We start from the raw sequence: 21,186 nt of genomic DNA on the forward strand, positions 1-21,186 counted from the left end.
AGCAGACTGAACATTCATTTTGAAGGCATTTTCCCAGCAGTTTCAGGAGGGTCTGTTATACAGGTACCTAGGTTTATATTTTGTTTTCACACAGATGATAGTAAGATAAAATTGGTAAATAAGCTCTCTTATTGTAAACATTGTAGTGTATAACTAATTGATACACTAACAGGAGGTTTTCTAAACTAATCCATACATAATATATATTATGATGCTCTTATATTGTTTTTTTTCAATGTTAAAATGATTATCTGTCATAAATATATTTTAGGCAATGAAAATACTGGAAGAATGAAATGTAAAATTATAAAAGGGTAACAGTGTTAATATTTTTATGAAATGTAGCAAAGGAGACACTGTTAAATACAGAAACAGTTCCCACAAAGGATTAGCTTGATGTCTGATAAACAACTGCTTCCATTCTGTATCATGCACAATTAATAAATACATATGCTGAATTTAGTTGCTCATCCATATCCCCAGTGGCAAACACAGGATTTCTAGAGGGGGGTTTCCAAATACAATCCATGGAAACATTGGAGCGAGTTTGGGCAAGCGGTAGAAGGACCTAGTACCAACTCTGGACACATTGGTCTATTTATACACTGGATACCGTGCTTAATATAGTATTAATATTTAACACTATAGATGGTCTATATTATAGTCTGTATCAAACATATTTAACTAATACTGTATAAATAAAATAAGTGGTCAGGTAAAGGTTAAACATCCCATAATGAATAAATACACAAACATTAGAGAACCAGTAAGAGATAAAACTGTACTTTCTAAGCACACATTCTTCCACCTCATGGTAATGTGCCTGTCTCTTCTTCCTGGCATCTACTCTCTGGTCCACAGCAATGACTGAGGGTTCAGATCCACACACACAGCAAACTTGGTAGAAGAAGCTGCTGCCACTGGGCATGTGCAGCAGCTCTGTCCCATAAACTGCAGGTTATGGTGATAGCTCTCGTAAATATATTCTATTCTATTGCTATTGTCATAATCTGAGTCGTTGGCCAAGAGGAGGGGGCTTCCATGCAACCGGAAACTCCCCCTGCGTTTGCCTATGATCCCCCCATTATAACTCCCCCCCCCCCCACATTCACACCAGCTCTCTCTCTCTCTCTCTGTATGATATTCACTTATCCATTTCTCTTATATTGAAAGCAATAACCACAGGGTCAGTGGAAATTCTGTAGGCAGCCTAACTGTCACCACCACTGATTGACAGGCTAAGGCATTTGCTGGATGGGAGGGGGCATTGTGGCAGTGTTAAAGGGGCATCAACTCAGCATTGGGGGGTGCGGTCCAGACAACGCAAGCTACAGCTGCTGCAACCCAAAACATGGCGGGTAGCCATCTGCCTTCGCAGTTAGGCTGCATAGGCAGAGGGCTACGCTAAACATGCAAAAGAATCTCCACTGTGCGATGCTTTCACATGTTTGATGGGGGGCTCGATCTAGCATTCGAGGCGGACTTGCCCTGTGCTGGGAATCCCCTGCATGTCAGATAAATGGATCGTAGATGTGCTGAATTAGGCCCTAAGTCTGTTTGCCTCCCTTATAACTATCAATTGCTGCTAGAGAGAGGCTGAAGATGTGATTTTTACTAGAGATGTGCGGCGGACACTTTTCGTGTTTTGTGTTTTGGTTTTGGATCTGGATCCTCGCTCGTGTTTTGGATCTGGATTGGTTTTGCCAAAACCACCCTTTCGGGTTTTGGTTTTGGATCTGGATGATTTTTGAAAAAAACAACATAAAATAGCTAAAATCGCAGAATTTGGGGGTAATTTTGATCCTACGGTATTATTAACCTCAATAACATTAATTTTCACTCATTTACAATCTATCCTGAACACCTCACACCTCACAATATTGTTTTTAGGCCTAAAAGTTGCACCGAGGAAGCTATATGACTAAGCTAAGCGACACAAGTGTGCGGCACAGACTCCTGGCCCATCTAGGAGTGGCACTGCAGTGGCAGACAGGATGGCACTTACTAGGCCCCAAACAGCACATCAAGTGTGCGGCACAAAAACCTGGCCCAACTAGGGTTGGCACTTCAGTCCCACTGCACTAATGGCGGATACCTCGTATAACACCAACATAGCTGTCGAGGCCTCAGTTATCCGCTTTGCAACAGGATGATTGCTGTCATATTTCATCTTCCTTGCAAAGGACTGTTGGACAGTCATTTGCTTAGTTGAAGTAGTACTTCCGACTTCCGACTTTCCCTCTGGGATGATGATCAACTCCCAGCAGCAACAATAGCAGCGGCAGTGGCAGCGGCTGCTGCAGCAGCAGGAGGAAGTGGTTCTTGATCTTTCCCTATTTTAACCTCCAAATTTTTGTTCTCCATTATTTTTCTGGAGTTATATAACAAAATGCAGCACAGGAGAGCGTATCTCTACACCACACAGGACAAACCCTGAAAAATTATTTGGATTAAATATTAATAGCCCCTTTATTTGGAGTAAATAATATACAGCACAGGACAGCACCACTGAACTTATATGGCAGCACCACTGGACTGGACTCATACAGCAGTATCACTGGACATATACAGCAGTACCACTGGACATATACGGCAGTATCACTGGACTGTAATTATACGGCAGTACCACTGTAATTATATGGCAGTACCACTGGATATATATGGCAGTACCACTGGATATATATGGCAGTACCACTGGATATATATACTGCAGTACCACTGGACATATACGGCAGTATCACTGGATTTATACGGCAGTACCACTGGACTGGGTTTATATGGCAGTACCACTGGATTTTTACGGCAGTACCACTGGACATATATGGCAGTATCACTGGACTGGACTTATACGGCAGTACCACTGGACTGGACATATACGGCAGTACCACTGGACATATATGGCAGTACCACTGAACTGGATTTGTACGGCGGTACTACTGGACATATATGACAGTAGCACTGGACTTATATGGCAGTATCACTGGACTGGATTTATACAGCAGTATCACTGGACATATAAGGCAGTATCACTGGAATTATATGGCACTACCACTGGACATATACGGCAGTATCACTGGACTGCATTTATACGGCAGTACCACTGGACATATACAGCAGTATCACTGGACTGGATTTATACAGCAGTACCACTGGACATATACAGCAGTACCACTGGACATATACAGCAGTATCACTGGACTGGATTTATACGGCAGTACCACTGGAATTACACGGCAGTATCACTGGAATTATATGGCAGTACCACTGGACATATATGGCAGTATCACTGGAATTATATGGCAGTACCACTGGATTTATATGACAGTATTTCTGGACTGGATTTATATGGCAGTACCACTGGACATATACGGCAGTATCACTGGATTTATACGGCAGTAACACTGGACATATACGGCAGTATCACTGGAATTATATGGCAGTACCACTGGAATTATATATCAGCACAGGGACACAATAAATGGACTGATGCAGGACAACACAGCACCACTGCAATGGACTGGATTTATGCAGCAGCACTGGACATATGGCAGCAGAGGACACCACCACTGTGACTGGACTGATGCAGCACAAGACACCACCACTGGACTGATGCAGCACAACACAGCACCACTGGACTGGACTTATACAGCTACACTGGACATATGACAGCAGAGGACACCACCACTGTGACTGGACTGAGCAGCACAAGACAGCATTGGAATCGCCACCCCACTTTCCCACACAGACACTTAGTGAGGATGGAGACACGTCCTCTCGCTACACTCTCCAATGCCGGAGTGAAAATGAGAAGCTCCTTATATGCAATTCAAAACCCGTGAGAATCTGACAGTGGGATGATGACATTTTGCCTCGTTCTGGTTTCCGAGTCTGGCAGGAAAACTCAAGCCAGACTCGGATCCAGGCTCGGGACGTGAAGTTCGGGGCGGTCTTGTCGGAGTACCAAACCCGCTCATCTCTAATTTTTACAATGGGTTTACCATTTTGCACATCACACTCCCAGTGTACTACTGTATTGTATGTGAATACTCCTACAGACTCTATTAAACTCACACATTACAAAAAAGTGATCCCCAATCCATACATTAAAATGTCAGCACATGGCAGCATATCTTACACATTAGACTGTTACACAGACAGACACACATTACATATTCTAAATCAGCAAAGATTTTTTACCTCAACAAGCATTCTTTTCAAAGGTAAATTTGTGACACCTCAAAGTGAAATTAGCACACTTTCCATAATCAGTAGAAAAAAAACCTGCAGCCATGTGCAACTACCTTTGTATGTCATATTTTGTATTAATTGTAAGTGTCTTATTCCTGGTGAAAATGGAAGGAAATACTGTCATTCACCAAATGTACTAGATCATAGAGGTTGGTTTTCCTAATCTGACCCTGGTGGACTTTCCACTCTTCAAGCAATGCAAGAAATACTCAGATGGAGACACTATCAGGAATTTTTTGTTATCCTATTACTGTAACCCATATCCATACTCCAGAAACAGGTGAGCAGGTGTTATATTTGGAGGCACTACTGGGATTGAAGTACTACTGTATATCACTCTTCGACATTCAATATGTCGACAATATATGGTCAACATGCATTTGGTCGAAAGGGATAAAAGGGTCGACAGAGGGTAAGGTTAACAGGTACAAAAGATCAACAGGATCAAAAGGTTGACATAACAATGGTTGACACACAAATGATTGATATTTTTTTTGTTTTGGACCAAATGTATATTTCATGTTATGTCACCATTATTAGTAGAAACGTAGATGCTTGCCACACTACAGGCAAGGTGACTTGCTCTGCTACCACTGTGCTCACCACAGATTACTCTTCCCAATTGTAGTCCATGTGGATAGTTAATGTAGCAAATTTGTCATGTCAACCTTTTGACCCTATGACCTTGTGCACCTGTCGACCTTAAGTAATGTTGACCTTTTGTACCTGTTGATCTAATGCTGGCCATATGGTGTCAACATATTGACTGTCTACCTAGACATTGTACTGTAGATCTATCATCCAGATACCCTATTTATAGAGCATTTGTTGGTAACCATTATTTTAATTGAGATTCAAGTGTATTGATTGTACACAGGGAAAAAACAAAGGAACAAGGTAGTTGTTGGCTACATCTGTTCGATTACCTGAACCACACAAAAAAAACTATAGACCAACAACAGAACAAGTAGTGGCAAAATCTGAAGGAGGGTATGCTGTGCAGATTCATGGAAATAATCTTGAGTACTCAAGAAGGGTAAGATAAAAAAAAACTCTTTATTGCTGGAAAAACACTTGTGAATGTCTTCACATATCTCAGAGCTAGTATTGTACTGTTATTTTAGAACTATAACACCTGCAGAAAATGAAAATTGGGTTTGCTATAACCCTTACATGAATAAAAGATAATGAAACCTGGAATTCACTACTGCTCTTGTGTTATCGATCATTTTAACATGCCATCATGTACTGTTACATGGAGTTAGCACATACATTTGTCAAAATGTTAGAAACTTGACTTCTCTGCTGGGGATAATTTCATTGTGAACAATACACAAAGAAATAGTTTGCCATCAGACTTATGTTGGGACAATACTGTCCCTCCAGCAAAGGAAGAAGCATCAACTTCAAAAAAGAATTGTGCAGAGACACCAATGTGAAAAAGAATAGGTTTGGATAAACAGGCTTCCTTTAATTTATTGAAGGGTTGGATAGCTTCATCTGGCCAGACTTTAGGATTAATACAGTACCTTCATGAGTAAAAGCAGTGATAAGAGCAATGACAGACAAGTAACCCTTAATGAACGGTCTATAGTATGTTGCAATTCCTAAGAAACAGGGAATAGCTTTCAGTCTGGATGGTTGATTTCATAGTCTTGATTTTCACTGGATCCATCAGCAAACCATGTCTAGACAGAATGTGCCCCAAGATGGGAATGGATGTGTGTTTGAATAGACACTTTTCCAATTGCAGGAATAAATGGTTCATACTCAGATGTTGCAGCACCTGACAACTATAGAGATGATTAGAAGCGAGAGATTTGAAAAATATTAGGCTATCATCCAAATAAATGATTACATACTTATAGAAGAGGTCCCTGAATATCTCACTCATCAAACTTTGAAAAACTGCCTGAGCATTGCTAAGGCCAAATGGCATTTCTAGATACTTGTAATGACATCCATGGAACTAAATGCAGTCTTCCACTTATCACAAGCTCTAATGCAAATGAGAGTATAAGCACCTATCAGGTCCAATTTGGTAAAAACTGTGGCCCATATAACCATTTGCATAGCGTGGTTATTTTAGATGCAACTACACCAAGCTTCTGATGCAATCACATCAGAAATGAGCACTGGTGGCTGCTGGAAGATTATCTTCCAGCGGCCACTAGACTCAAGAGACCATGCTGACCCCTCTTCTCCCTGCCCAGTTCCCTTCCAGGTGCAGCTGCAGGAATACAATCTTCCTGCAGCCTATCCTAGGCTCACAGTGCACAAAGCAGCCATGGCCGTAGGACAAGTTTTATTGACTCATACTGTGTAGAGATCATAACAGGATCACTCACAGTCTGAAGCTGAGCTACATGCTGCAGTAGCCTCTCCCCCCAGTGTTCGTCCGTGCTTCTCCTAGGCAGCTGCTGCAGTGATGGGCAAAAGTCCCATTGCCTGCTGCTGGTTAAATGCTCTTCTTGCAAGACTGTGAAGGTCTACACAAAGTCATTTTGTTCACGGATTTCTTACATTGTATGACTTGGATTGAAATACACTTTTGATAAAACAAACCATGTGTTCCGTCTCACTTCCTCTATAGAGGGTACTGCTAGGTTCAATAAGAAGACTGCTCTATATATACAAAACAAGGAGGGCACCCCAGCATTAAAAAAATTAATCCTGAGTGCAACACGTCACTACAATATATATATATATAGAAACGAGAATGGCACTCACGAGTCTTCAAACATATCCAGTAGAGATAGTCAGCGCGACTGTATTGCAGATGTCAATGTTTCATTTATTTCTAAATTTCGTCAGGACATAAATGATTAAAACAATGTTCTTACCTTAAATAGAAGAGAAGAAAAGCCATCACCATGTCTGCTCCCATGCTCAGCCCCCACGCCGGCCAGGGTGTATGACGTCACGCAGCCGCGACGTGTGCTCGTCTGTGCTGTAGTCAAGGACACCAACTGTGTATTCAATAATTACCACATGATGGAGCCCTGACCACTATAACAAGAATAGGAATGCTGTTGAAAAAAATATAATTACTATGTAGCCATCTCTATAATATGTTACCATATCAATATAGAGAAAATAACTGCAATCTCAGTACAAAGAGAAAAGGCTCTACTAAAAAGATGTTACCCAATATCTATCTATCTATCTATCTATCTATCTATCTATCTATATATATTTATATATATATATATATATATATATATATATATATATATTTAAAATCGCAGCAGGTTCGGCACTCCCAAAGCTTGGTGTAGCAACTTAGCCGGTGCCTTCATAAAAAACTAAATATACTTGGATGCATTAAGAGTTTTCATTCATGCTATGAGTGCCATATCTGCAAGCTTTAGCATTCTCTGACAGCAAAACTGTCAGAGCATGCTGGGATATGAAGTTTCACAACAGCTGGAGGGCCGCAGTTTTATATATATACACACTGCTCAAAAAAATAAAGGGAACACTAAAATAACACATCCTAGATCTGAATAAATGAAATATTCTTATTAAATTCTTTGTTTTTTACATAGTTGAATGTGCTGACAACAAAATCACACAAAAATTATCAATGGAAATCAAATTTATTAACCCATGGAGGTCTGGATTTGGAGTCACACTCAAAATTAAAGTGGAAAAACACACTACAGGCTGATCCAACTTTGATGTAATGTCAAAATGAGGCTCAGTAGTGTGTGTGGCCTCCATGTGCCTGTATGACCTCCCTACAATGCCTGGGCATGCTCCTGATGAGGTGGCGGATGGTCTCCTGAGGTATCTCCTCCCAAACCTGGACTAAAGCATCCGCCAACTCCTGGACAGTCTGTGGTGCAACGTGGCATTGGTGGATGGAGCGAGACATGATGTCCCAGATGTGCTCAATTGGATTCAGGTCTGGGGAACGGGCGAGCCAGTCCATAGCATCAATGCCTTCATCTTGCAGGAACTGCTGACACACTCCAGCCATATGAGGTTTAGCATTGTCTTTCATTAGGAGGAACCCAGGGCCAACTGCACCAGCATATGGTCTCACAAGGGGTCTGAGGATCTCATCTCGGTACCTAATGGCAGTCAGGCTACCTCTGGTGAGCACATGGAGGGCTGTGCGGCCCCCCAAAGAAATGCCACCCCACACCATTACTGACCCACTGCCAAAACGGTCATGCTGGAGGATGTTGCAGGCAGCAGAACAATCTCCATGGCGTCTCCAGACTCTGTCACGTCTGTCACATTTGCTCAGTGAGAACCTACTTTTCATCTGTGAAGAGCACAGGGCGCCAGTGGTGAATTTGCCAATCTTGGTGTTCTCTGGCAAATGCCAAACGTCCTGCATGGTGTTGGTCTGTAAGCACAACCCCCACCTGTGGAGGTCGGGCCCTCATACCACCCTCATGGAGTCTGTTTCTGATTGTTTGAGTAGACACATGCACATTTGTGGCTTGCTGGAGGTCATTTTGCAGGGCTCTGGCAGTGCTCCTCATGTTCCTCCTTGCACAAAGGCGGAGGTTGAGGTCCTGCTGCTGGGTTGTTGCCCTCCTACGGCCTCCTCCACATCTCCTGATGTACTGGCCTGTCTCCTGGTAGCGCCTCCATGCTCTGGACACTACGCTGACAGACACAGCAAACCTTCTTGCCACAGCTCGCATTGATGTGCCATCCTGGATGAGCTGAACTACCTGAGCCACTTGTGTGGGTTCAGTTGTAGACTCCGTATCATGCTACCACTAGAGTGAAAGCACCGCCACCTTTAAAAGTGACCAAAATATCAGCCAGAAAGCATAGGAGCTGAGAAGTGGTCTGTGGTCACCACCTGCAGAACAACTCCTTTATTGGGGGTGTCTTGCTAATTGCCTATAATTTCCACCTGTTGTCTATTCCATTTGCACAACAGCATTTGAAATTGATTGTCAATCAGTGTTGCTTCCTAAGTGGACAGTTTGATTTCACAGAAGTGTGATTGACTTGGAGTTACATTGTGTTGTTTAAGTGTTCCCTTTATTTTTTTGAGCAGTGTATATATAAAAATCTAAACACATGACTTACAGAATTCTATATATAGTGCTCCCAGATGGTCTAAAGGGACTGGAATGCTCAGTGGATGGGTAGGGCTCCAGCTATGCTGTGTGACAATGGCCAGCGTTTCAGAGTCAGACTCACAAGATCCAGCTGTCTGCAGCATGCAGTATCAGTGTTCACCGATGGGTTCCATATCACTGTGGAGCAGCAGCAACAGGTGGACCTTAATTTGCTGCAGCAGAGGCTGAACAGTACCAGGTGGAATCTGTCCTTTCCCCTATTGCAGGTGTTAGCAGGGATCCTGGGACAGAACTGATTAACCCTGCAGCAGCAGCAGCAGCGTGTGAGTTACAGAGCTACGTTTGAACAGCAGTGGTCACACTTGGATCTCTTTGTGAACCACCCAGGTGATGCTGTACATGCAGGTGCCCCTTTATGGCTTGGATCATCTACATTGCTTCTGGAAGTTCCGTCCCTGGATTAATGTAAAGCAGTGGAGGATGGAGTCATTACCAAACAGGTGGAAACTATATTGATGGTGTATTCCACATTGTGATAAAAGCAGTGTAATTGTGTTTTAAGGCAGGTATATATGGCCTAGATATCTGTCCTATGAGTTTAAAACCCCAGGAAAAGGTCTGTTTCTACAAAACAGAAGTAATTAGTAGAGATGAGCGCCTGAAATTTTTCGGGTTTTGTGTTTTGGTTTTGGGTTCGGTTCCGCGGCCGTATTTTGGGTTCGAACGCGTTTTGGCAAAACCTCACCGAATTTTTTTTGTCGGATTCGGGTGTGTTTTGGATTCGGGTGTTTTTTTCAAAAAACACTAAAAAACAGCTTAAATCATAGAATTTGGGGGTCATTTTGATCCCAAAGTATTATTAACCTCAAAAACCATAATTTACACACATTTTCAGTCTATTCTGAATAGCTCACACCTCACAATATTATTTTTAGTCCTAAAATTTGCACCGAGGTCGCTGTGTGAGTAAGATAAGCGACCCTAGTGGCCGACACAAACACCGGGCCCATCTAGGAGTGGCACTGCAGTGTCACGCAGGATGTCCCTTCCAAAAAACCCTCCCCAAACAGCACATGACGCAAAGAAAAAAAGAGGCGCAATGAGGTAGCTGTGTGAGTAAGATTAGCGACCCTAGTGGCCGACACAAACACCGGGCCCATCTAGGAGTGGCACTGCAGTGTCACGCAGGATGGCCCTTCCAAAAAACCCTCCCCAAACAGCACATGACGCAAAGAAAAAAAGAGGCGCAATGAGGTAGCTGTGTGAGTAAGATTAGCGACCCTAGTGGCCGACACAAACACCGGGCCCATCTAGGAGTGGCACTGCAGTGTCACGCAGGATGTCCCTTCCAAAAAACCCTCCCCAAACAGCACATGACGCAAAGAAAAAAAGAGGCGCAATGAGGTAGCTGTGTGAGAAAGATTAGCGACCCTAGTGGCCGACACAAACACCGGGCCCATCTAGGAGTGGCACTGCAGTGTCACGCAGGATGTCCCTTCCAAAAAACCCTCCCCAAACAGCACATGACGCAAAGAAAAAAAGAGGCGCAATGAGGTAGCTGACTGTGTGAGTAAGATTAGCGACCCTAGTGGCCGACACAAACACCGGGCCCATCTAGGAGTGGCACTGCAGTGTCACGCAGGATGTCCCTTCCAAAAAACCCTCCCCAATCAGCACATGATGCAAAGAAAAAGAAAAGAAAAAAGAGGTGCAAGATGGAATTGTCCTTGGGCCCTCCCACCCACCCTTATGTTGTATAAACAAAACAGGACATGCACACTTTAACCAACCCATCATTTCAGTGACAGGGTCTGCCACACGACTGTGACTGATATGACGGGTTGGTTTGGACCCCCCCCAAAAAAGAAGCAATTAATCTCTCCTTGCACAAACTGGCTCTACAGAGGCAAGATGTCCACCTCATCTTCACCCTCCGATATATCACCGTGTACATCCCCCTCCTCACAGATTATCAATTCGTCCCCACTGGAATCCACCATCTCAGCTCCCTGTGTACTTTGTGGAGGCAATTGCTGCTGGTCAATGTCTCCGCGGAGGAATTGATTATAATTCATTTTAATGAACATCATCTTCTCCACATTTTCTGGATGTAACCTCGTACGCCGATTGCTGACAAGGTGAGCGGCGGCACTAAACACTCTTTCGGAGTACACACTTGTGGGAGGGCAACTTAGGTAGAATAAAGCCAGTTTGTGCAAGGGCCTCCAAATTGCCTCTTTTTCCTGCCAGTATAAGTACGGACTGTGTGACGTGCCTACTTGGATGCGGTCACTCATATAATCCTCCACCATTCTATCAATGTTGAGAGAATCATATGCAGTGACAGTAGACGACATGTCCGTAATCGTTGTCAGGTCCTTCAGTCCGGACCAGATGTCAGCATCAGCAGTCGCTCCAGACTGCCCTGCATCACCGCCAGCGGGTGGGCTCGGAATTCTGAGCCTTTTCCTCGCACCCCCAGTTGCGGGAGAATGTGAAGGAGGAGATGTTGACAGGTCGCGTTCCGCTTGACTTGACAATTTTGTCACCAGCAGGTCTTTCAACCCCAGCAGACTTGTGTCTGCCGGAAAGAGAGATCCAAGGTAGGCTTTAAATCTAGGATCGAGCACGGTGGCCAAAATGTAGTGCTCTGATTTCAACAGATTGACCACCCGTGAATCCTTGTTAAGCGAATTAAGGGCTGCATCCACAAGTCCCACATGCCTAGCGGAATCGCTCCCTTTTAGCTCCTTCTTCAATGCCTCCAGCTTCTTCTGCAAAAGCCTGATGAGGGGAATGACCTGACTCAGGCTGGCAGTGTCTGAACTGACTTCACGTGTGGCAAGTTCAAAGGGCATCAGAACCTTGCACAACGTTGAAATCATTCTCCACTGCACTTGAGACAGGTGCATTCCACCTCCTATATCGTGCTCAATTGTATAGGCTTGAATGGCCTTTTGCTGCTCCTCCAACCTCTGAAGCATATAGAGGGTTGAATTCCACCTCGTTACCACTTCTTGCTTCAGATGATGGCAGGGCAGGTTCAGTAGTTTTTGGTGGTGCTCCAGTCTTCTGTACGTGGTGCCTGTACGCCGAAAGTGTCCCGCAATTCTTCTGGCCACCGACAGCATCTCTTGCACGCCCCTGTCGTTTTTTAAAAAATTCTGCACCACCAAATTCAAGGTATGTGCAAAACATGGGACGTGCTGGAATTTGCCCATATTTAATGCACACACAATATTGCTGGCGTTGTCCGATGCCACAAATCCACAGGAGAGTCCAATTGGGGTAAGCCATTCCGCGATGATCTTCCTCAGTTGCCGTAAGAGGTTTTCAGCTGTGTGCGTATTCTGGAAAGCGGTGATACAAAGCGTAGCCTGCCTAGGAAAGAGTTGGCGTTTGCGAGATGCTGCTACTGGTGCCGCCGCTGCTGTTCTTGCGGCGGGAGTCCATACATCTACCCAGTGGGCTGTCACAGTCATATAGTCCTGACCCTGCCCTGCTCCACTTGTCCACATGTCCGTGGTTAAGTGGACATTGGGTACAACTGCATTTTTTAGGACACTGGTGAGTCTTTTTCTGACGTCCGTGTACATTCTCGGTATCGCCTGCCTAGAGAAGTGGAACCTAGATGGTATTTGGTAACGGGGGCACACTGCCTCAATAAATTGTCTAGTTCCCTGTGAACTAACGGCGGATACCGGACGCACGTCTAACACCAACATAGTTGTCAAGGCCTCAGTTATCCGCTTTGCAGTAGGATGACTGCTGTGATATTTCATCTTCCTCGCAAAGGACTGTTGAACAGTCAATTGCTTACTGGAAGTAGTACAAGTGGGCTTACGACTTCCCCTCTGGGATGACCATCGACTCCCAGCGGCAACAACAGCAGCGCCAGCAGCAGTAGGCGTTACACGCAAGGATGCATCGGAGGAATCCCAGGCAGGAGAGGACTCGTCAGAATTGCCAGTGACATGGCCTGTAGGACTATTGGCATTCCTGGGGAAGGAGGAAATTGACACTGAGGGAGTTGGTGGGGTGGTTTGCGTGAGCTTGGTTACAAGAGGAAGGGATTTACTGGTCAGTGGACTGCTTCCGCTGTCACCCAAAGTTTTTGAACTTGTCACTGACTTATTATGAATGCGCTGCAGGTGACGTATAAGGGAGGATGTTCCGAGGTGGTTAACGTCCTTACCCCTACTTATTACAGCTTGACAAAGGGAACACACGGCTTGACACCTGTTGTCCGCATTTCTGGTGAAATACCTCCACACCGAAGAGCTGATTTTTTTGGTATTTTCACCTGGCATGTCAACGGCCATATTCCTCCCACGGACAACAGGTGTCTCCCCGGGTGCCTGACTTAAACAAACCACCTCACCATCAGAATCCTCCTGGTCAATTTCCTCCCCAGCGCCAGCAACACCCATATCCTCCTCATCCTGGTGTACTTCAACACTGACATCTTCAATCTGACTATCAGGAACTGGACTGCGGGTGCTCCTTCCAGCACTTGCAGGGGGCGTGCAAATGGTGGAAGGCGCATGCTCTTCACGTCCAGTGTTGGGAAGGTCAGGCATCGCAACCGACACAATTGGACTCTCCTTGTGGATTTGGGATTTCGAAGAATGCACAGTTCTTTGCTGTGCTGCTTTTGCCAGCTTGAGTCTTTTCATTTTTCTAGCGAGAGGCTGAGTGCTTCCATCCTCATGTGAAGCTGAACCACTAGCCATGAACATAGGCCAGGGCCTCAGCCGTTCCTTGCCACTCCGTGTGGTAAATGGCATATTGGCAAGTTTACGCTTCTCCTCCGACAATTTTATTTTAGGTTTTGGAGTCCTTTTTTTTCTGATATTTGGTGTTTTGGATTTGACATGCTCTGTACTATGACATTGGGCATCGGCCTTGGCAGACGACGTTGCTGGCATTTCATCGTCTCGGCCATGACTAGTGGCAGCAGCTTCAGCACGAGGTGGAAGTGGATCTTGATCTTTCCCTAATTTTGGAACCTCAACATTTTTGTTCTCCATATTTTAATAGGCACAACTAAAAGGCACCTCAGGTAAACAATGGAGATGGATACTAGTATACAATTATGGACTGCCTGCCGACTGCAGACACAGAGGTAGCCACAGCCGTGAACTACCGTACTGTACTGTGTCTGCAGCTAATATAGACTGGTTGATAAAGAGAAGATGTCTATGTAACTATGTATGTATAAAGAAGACTGAAAAAAATCCACGGTTAGGTGGTATACAATTATGGACGGACTGCCTGCCGAGTGCAGACACAGAGGTAGCCACAGCCGTGAACTACCGTACTGTACTGTGTCTGCAGCTAATATAGACTGGTTGATAAAGAGAAGATGTCTATGTAACTATGTATGTATAAAGAAGAATGAAAAAAAACCACGGTTAGGTGGTATACAATTATGGACGGACTGCCTGCCGAGTGCAGACACAGAGGTAGCCACAGCCGTGAACTACCGTACTGTACTGTGTCTGCAGCTAATAAAGAGAAGATGTCTATGTAACTATGTATGTATAAAGAAGAATGAAAAAAATCCACGGTTAGGTGGTATTACAATTATGGACGGACTGCCTGCCGAGTGCAGAGACACAGAGGTAGCCACAGCCGTGAACTACCGTACTGTGTCTGCTGCGACTGGATGATAAATGATATAAAAAATATATATATATCACTACTGCAGCCGGACAGGTATATATTATATATTATATAATGACGGACCTGCTGGACACTGTCTGTCAGCAGAATGAGTTTTATTTTTATAGAATAAAAAAAAAAAAAACACACAAGTGAAGTCACACGACGAGTGTTTAACTTTTTCAGGCAATCACAATATAAGTATACTACTAACTATACTGGTGGTCAGTGTGGTCAGGTCACTGGTCAGTCACACTGGCAGTGGCACTCCTGCAGCAAAAGTGTGCACTGTTTAATTTTAATATAATATGTACTCCTGGCTCCTGCTATAACCTATAACTGGCACTGCAGTAGTGCTCCCCAGTCTCCCCCACAATTATAAGCTGTGTGAGCTGAGCAGTCAGACAGATATATAATATATATAGATGATGCAGCACACTGGCCTGAGCCTGAGCAGTGCACACAGATATGGTATGTGACTGACTGAGTCACTGTGTGTATCGCTTTTTTCAGGCAGAGAACGGATATATTAAATAAACTGCACTGTGTGTCTGGTGGTCACTCACTATATAATATATTATGTACTCCTGGCTCCTGCTATAACCTATAACTGGCACTGCAGTAGTGCTCCCCAGTCTCCCCCACAATTATAAGCTGTGTGAGCTGAGCAGTCAGACAGATATATATAATATTATATATAGATAATAGATGATGCAGCACACTGGCCTGAGCCTGAGCAGTGCACACAGATATGGTATGTGACTGACTGAGTCACTGTGTGTATCGCTTTTTTCAGGCAGAGAACGGATATATTAAATAAACTGCACTGTGTGTCTGGTGGTCACTCACTATATAATATATTATGTACTCCTGGCTCCTGCTATAACCTATAACTGGCACTGCAGTAGTGCTCCCCAGTCTCCCCCACAATTATAAGCTGTGTGAGCTGAGCAGTCAGACAGATATATATAATATTATATATAGATAATAGATGATGCAGCACACTGGCCTGAGCCTGAGCAGTGCACACAGATATGGTATGTGACTGACTGAGTCACTGTGTGTATCGCTTTTTTCAGGCAGAGAACGGATATATTAAATAAACTGCACTGTGTGTCTGGTGGTCACTCACTATATAATATATTATGTACTCCTGGCTCCTGCTATAACCTATAACTGGCACTGCAGTAGTGCTCCCCAGTCTCCCCCACAATTATAAGCTGTGTGAGCTGAGCAGTCAGACAGATATATATAATATTATATATAGATAATAGATGATGCAGCACACTGGCCTGAGCCTGAGCAGTGCACACAGATATGGTATGTGACTGACTGAGTCACTGTGTGTATCGCTTTTTTCAGGCAGAGAACGGATATATTAAATAAACTGCACTGTGTGTCTGGTGGTCACTCACTATATAATATATTATGTACTCCTGGCTCCTGCTATAACCTATAACTGGCACTGCAGTAGTGCTCCCCAGTCTCCCCCACAATTATAAGCTGTGTGAGCTGAGCAGTCAGACAGATATATATAATATTATATATAGATAATAGATGATGCAGCACACTGGCCTGAGCCTGAGCAGTGCACACAGATATGGTATGTGACTGAGTCACTGTGTGCTGTGTATCGCTTTTTTCAGGCAGAGAACGGATTATAAAGTAAACTGCACTGTCCTCACTAGTAAACTCTCTACACTTCTACAGTAACAGTACTCCTCCTAGTCAGCTCCAGTAAATCTCTCTCAGTCTCTTATAATCTAAATGGAGAGGACGCCAGCCACGTCCTCTCCCTATCAATCTCAATGCACGTGTGAAAATGGCGGCGACGCGCGGCTCCTTATATAGAATCCGAGTCTCGCGATAGAATCCGAGCCTCGCGAGAATCCGACAGCGTCATGATGACGTTCGGGCGCGCTCGGGTTAACCGAGCAAGGCGGGAAGATCCGAGTCTGCTCGGACCCGTGAAAAAAACCATGAAGTTCTGGCGGGTTCGGATTCAGAGAAACCGAACCCGCTCATCTCTAGTAATTAGAGAGGGGTAATTAGTGCTAACACCTGCATGGGTATAATAACAGCCTGTAATGCTAGACTGGAAGTTACTCATTGCATGGGGAACAAGCTGCTGACTTGCAGAGAGAGACACCCTTACGGCCTGAAGGGAGTGTTGTGTTGAACTGCTAATTTGGTCAGTTTGACAATAGGTCCTCTCACACATGCGGCGAGATGTAATGGCTTCCGAATTTGCCAGAAGTGCAGGATGTCAGTAAAACCATGCCTTGTAAATGACTGCCGCTTTAAATAAAGTCAGAGGTTGGCCGGCATCTCGAACCTCTGGCAAACGTTAACGCCATTACATCCCGCCACTTTAGAAGAAAACCTTTGTGTATAGTTAGCGGCCAGACATGCTAGGATTTAAGTTTATGTTTTGTTTTACTCCCTTAACTGGCATGTCACTATGTGGGCTGCTGTAAGAAAATACATTTGTCAACCCCAGCAGACAGGATCCTTACCCTGATCTGCTCACATTGTGGGGGTCATTCCGAGTTGATCGCACGTAGCAACTTTTTGCTGCCCGTGCGATCAACTACACACTGCCTATGGGGGAGTGCATTTCTGCATAGCAGGGCTGCGATCGCTTGTGCAGCCCTGCTATGCAAATTTTTTGGGGTGTAAAACAAAACCAGGGTAAGACTTACTTACCCTGTGCGATGAATCCAGCGTTGCAGGTCCTGGAATTGACGTCAGACATCTGCCCTCCAAACGCCTCGACATGCCTGCGTTCGGTTCTTCATGCCCAGAAAACAGTGAGTTGATGCCCCAGAACACCTTCCTCCTGTCAATCTTCTTGCGAACGCTGCTGCGACCGTTTTCTTCGCTAGCGGCGATGCTGCTGCGACGAAGCACAGCATGCGATCGGGTCGGAATGACCCCCATATTCTATATAATACCAATGCTTCATAAGAACCTGACCAATCCCCCAGGCAGATCAACAATTTCTGCTAGGGGTTTACTATTTTATGTTTCCAGGTATCTTGACCACCAGCTTCAGCCAGTGATACAGGTAAAAGACACTTTTTGAAAGACACTACCACATTTCTAAATAAGATTCAGGATATTCATGCTTTACTAGAAATATGCTGATTATGCACAATAGATGTTGTCAGTTTGTATACCAATATTCCACATACAAGGGGTTCTGACACAATTAAAGATCTGTTAACAAAGAATTAGAGATATCAAGGGGAAGATATTTCTATTAAATATGTGTGGCTCCAGCTTATGCCAATACTTTTATGTTTAGCATTAAAGAGAATCTATTTTTTCAGAAATGTGCAAAATTCAAAACATACGAGGGTTGTGCAATACGTTTCTGGATGTACAAAAAACATTACATTTTAAAAAAATATTTGTCAGAGGAGTCTGTGCAAAGTTGCATGTGCTCAAACCACTTAGTGAAGCAGCTGGATAAGTCCAAAGCAGATATATCTTCTTTATGTTGGATGAAGGTTTCCACTGCAGCTTCCGGCGACGCAAAACAAATCCCATGCCTCTTTCGCTTGATTTGTGGGAACATGAAGTCGAAGGGGGCCAGGTCTGGACTATATGGCAGAAGATCCTGGATGCGTTCATGGGTCATAAAATCCATCACTTTACTGGACTTGTGTATTGCCGTGATAGTGAAGGGCACCATGAGTGCGAGCTCTTGGATGGCATTTGAAAATGGATTCCAATGCTTGCGGCAGGCATTGGTTGGCATACCAGTCCTCAGTTTAAAGTGTGCTGCTGCACGAATTGTACAGTAATTACACGACCAGTCTTGGCCACCATCTGCTTGGTCATGCTGCCCTCACATTGGAACTACTAAGGCGGCGCACCTCTAACTGGGCAGTCTGTTTGGTCTTGGAGTTGAAACTGTTGATCCAAGGTTCATCACCACTGATGATGTTCCAGACAGAGTTCGAGCAACTACCATCTAACCTGTCCAACATGTTACGGCACTAAGTCACCTGAGTTTCTTTCTGCTCTCGAGTCAGGTGATGATGAACCCAACGTGCATAAACCTTGCTCAGGCCAAGCTTTTTATGGAGTATCATGGATGGATCCCAATGAGATGTCTATTTTCTTCTCTAACTGGCACACAGCCACCCTGGCGTCTATAAACCCACACAGCAGCAATGTTGTCCTCGGTGATGGCGAATTCAGTACTCATCATCTAGGGACAGTCTCCTGCACTGATATTCTGCAAATACTCAAACACAGTGGTTTGATATGGTGCTTCCTCCACAACAGCTTGCAGTCAGTCAAAACTATCCTGCTGTCACAGACTACTCTTGTAGTCATAAGCCATGGCTCTTCAGTAGAGTCTATTGCTCCATAACAAGATCTTGAGGGAAGTGTACATGCTGACTTCTTTGGTGTGCAGTGTTGCATATATATGGTTCTGTGCCATAACATTTCATAAGAACTTTTGTCAGTTCACAACCAGACACTCAGATTGTGTCTACTCTACCTATGCACTGCACATCTAGCCCTCGTATTCTTTTTATTTGTGATTCATAGCTGTGGACTGATTCCAGAGAAAAGTTTGAAATTATGATGCATGATATTAACAAATTTATACCTATGATATCCATCATAGCTAGATACATTTCCTTGATGTAAATATTTTTAAGCATACTGGAAAATTATCTACAGTACTTCAAGTTATCACAAATCAACAGACTGCACTCTTTTAATGGCATATAGGGCCTAATTCAGACCTGATCGCAACAGCAACATTTTTCTCTAATGGGCGAAACCATATGCAGTGCAGGGGGAGCAGATATAACATGTGCAGAGAGAGTCAGATTTGGGTGGGATGTGTTCAAACTGGAATCCAAATTGCAGTGTAAAAAATTGCAGTGTAAAATAAAGCAGCCAGTATTACCCTTAATAGAAACAAAATAACCCACCCAAATTTAACTATGTATGTATGTATGTATGTATGTATGTATGCATGCATGCATGTATGTATGTATGTATTTTTTGTATATATAAAAATAGATAGATAAAATAGATAAATATAGTGCCAATTATAGGGGCATTTTTGGAAAAAATATTATTTAGTTAAGTGGTTAAAAAAGAGCTCAGAAATTAGACCAGAGAATACTTTTTCTTAATATTGATGTAATTTAAGTGTTAGCAGATATTCTATATATAGTAGGAGCAGTAGAAAATGTAATCAAACATGACATCTTTATTTTTGTATAAATACATGCAGCAGTCTTAACATGCACTGAAGATGGTGGATAGGAAAATAGGAACACTTTCTTCTATAATAGCATCTAGATAAACACACCACCTAACTACTTTCTTTTTCTATATAACTTTGGGGGTAATTCAGAGTTGATCGCAGCAGCAAATTTGTTAGCAGTTGGGCAAAACCATGTGTACAGCAGGGGAGGCAGATATAACATTTGCAGAGAGAGTTAGATTTGGGTGGGTTATGTGGGTCATTCCGACCCGAGCGCTCGCTGCAGTTTATCGCAATGCAGCGATCAGGTCGGAACGGCGCATGCGCCGGCACCACAGTGTGCTGGCGCATGGCAGATGGCCAAAGGCCGTTGCTGCCTAGTGATCGCCTCTGAGGCAGAGGCAGTCGCTGGGTGGGAGGGGGCTGTACGGCGGCGTTAAGGCCGCCGTTTAAAGGGGCATGGTCCGGCCAACGCAGGCGTGGCCGGACCATTGGGGGGGGGGGCGCGGCGGCTGCATGACATTACACGCAGCCACTGCGACCCGTGACAGCGAAGAGGTTCTCCCAGACAGCCGCAGCAGCTGCGCTGGCTGGGAGTAACTCATGAGATGCAAAAGCATCGCCGTTGTGCGATGCTTTTGCATTTCTTTGGAAGGGGGGGCGGCACTGACATGCGGGGCGGACTAGCCCTGTGCTGGGCATCCCCCCCACATGTCTGAGTGCCTGATCGTAGCTGTGCTAAATTTAATACAGCTACGATCAACTCGGAATGACCCCCTATATTGTTTCTGTGCAGGGCAAATAATGGCTGCTTTATTTTTACACTGCAATTTAGATTTCAGTTTGAACACACCCCACCCAAATCTAACTCTCTCTGCACATGTTTTATCTGTGCAGTTTTTGAGTAGCTCAGAACTTAGCTCAGAACCCACACAGGTGAGTGCCACACCCCCATTTTGATGTCACTGTGCTCTACTAGCTTTT

Source organism: Pseudophryne corroboree, chromosome 4 (genome assembly GCF_028390025.1).
Source record: "Pseudophryne corroboree isolate aPseCor3 chromosome 4, aPseCor3.hap2, whole genome shotgun sequence".
Classification (NCBI taxonomy): domain Eukaryota; kingdom Metazoa; phylum Chordata; class Amphibia; order Anura; family Myobatrachidae; genus Pseudophryne; species Pseudophryne corroboree.